The sequence below is a fragment of the Amphimedon queenslandica genome, unplaced genomic scaffold (assembly GCF_000090795.2).
Source record: "Amphimedon queenslandica unplaced genomic scaffold, v1.1 AMPQUscaffold_13517, whole genome shotgun sequence".
Lineage (NCBI taxonomy): Eukaryota > Metazoa > Porifera > Demospongiae > Haplosclerida > Niphatidae > Amphimedon > Amphimedon queenslandica.
In genome coordinates this window covers 10,626-12,108 of record NW_003546247.1, presented here as the reverse complement: position 1 = coordinate 12,108, position 1,483 = coordinate 10,626, and the positions used below count along the sequence as shown (strand labels likewise).

The following is a 1,483-nucleotide window of genomic DNA, read 5'->3' as shown; positions in this document are numbered from 1 at the left end:
GAAAGTATCTTAAATGAGGATATCATTAGTAAGCAATATTATGTCTAAAATACATGCCATGTATGATCCAATCAGAAACATTGTAGATGCTACCATTATCATTATTAGTTAGTATGTCACATACATACTTTTTATAGGTACTTATGTACTTGGCACAAGGACTACAATGTGGTGTTAAAGAGTGAGGTTTGATGTGATTGGTAAGTGCTATTGTTATTATTAGCCTGTGAGTTTACATTGCTTGCTTTTGATATGTTTCTAGGTAATTACAGCTGGAAATGATTTGCTGATTCAGCAATACTTTTGCTTGAAATTGGAATGTGAAATATAATTAGAGGCAATTCTGGATTTAGATTGTTGAAACTAAATTAATTTCTTTCTTAATGTTTTGTTGCAGCTCCTGGATTAGTAGTTGTATCATGCAGTAGTAGGTGCCAGTTTACATCTGCATAGGTTTCATATTATTGTAGTCTTAGCAATGGAATATGTAGTAAGACGGAGAGTATTGTGAAATGTCTTATGTACATGTGTATTTTTGTTATAGGTTATGATTCTAGGTTACATACTGTAGATTAGCTTGATGATTATATCATTAATAATGGCCACAGTAAGTACTTTCTTTAGTCAATATAAATGAATGCTTGCCAATGCATCTTTTATTGTGTGCCATTAAAAATACAAAAATAATTGTTTGCACATTGGAATGTATTCATGTGGTCTATTAATGTGTATTTCCACAATGCAGGTCTTGTAAACTGTGGAAAAGTTTGAGAGCTGTGAGCGGGAAAGTGGCAACTGAAGCTGAATGTAAACTTAAATTGTTTCAGAACCGGACATAGATATTAGTAATGACAACTAATGATTAATAATTATGAGTTAGGCTATGAATATAATTAATGATTCAAAAATTCAAAAACTGTTTTTATAATGCGGTGGGTCTTCTTATAGTTCTTATTTCAAAATTCCTTTCTTCCATTAATGAACTGATACCTAAGGCAAAAATTATAATTATCAATAAAAAGGATTATTAATTAATAAAATTTAATAAAAAGTATGGAAACAAGTAAATAAAAAAATTTCTATAAATAAGAAAAAGTAGGGTTGTCAAAAAATAAAAGAAACAAGGGGGTTGAGTTCAACCATAATAATAATTAATAGTTCAATTAATAATAATAAACTTTAATTAATAAAAAAATAATTTATTCATGAAAATAATACAAAAATTTCAAACCCTACTTTGCAGAAAATGGTAACAGGCAGACTACAATATAAATAGAATTTTAATAATAATTATGCCTCTGTACCTATTGATTGCTCTACTACAATACTATGATGTAAATTAATTATTGTGATAAATGTAAATAAGACTTTTCAGCTAGTATTGATTGAATAACGTGTCATTGCAATAAAAAAATCTAAATTATGGATAGGCTAAAGCATTCTTTAAATTTTGGGATTCAGTACAATATGAAAATTTAAAATA

General features: G+C 27.9%; 2 long non-coding RNA genes across 4 annotated transcripts in view; one reads left to right on the top strand and one right to left on the bottom strand.

The window, feature by feature from the left end:
* Window positions 1-1,483, bottom strand: part of LOC109583708 (uncharacterized) — a 12,478-nt gene that overhangs the window by 8,599 nt on the left and 2,396 nt on the right. The window contains exon 7 of one of the 3 annotated variants that reach the window (XR_002185677.1): window positions 949-990. The exons of the other annotated variants lie outside the window; for them this stretch is intronic. This is a non-coding gene — a long non-coding RNA (uncharacterized LOC109583708). Of the gene's footprint in view, window positions 1-948; window positions 991-1,483 lie in introns of those variants that run through there. 3 annotated transcript variants of the gene reach the window in all.
* On the top strand, window positions 7-930 carry LOC109583716 (uncharacterized). The gene is made up of 4 exons (XR_002185680.1): window positions 7-200; window positions 263-490; window positions 545-607; window positions 746-930. It is a non-coding gene; the product is annotated as an uncharacterized LOC109583716 (long non-coding RNA).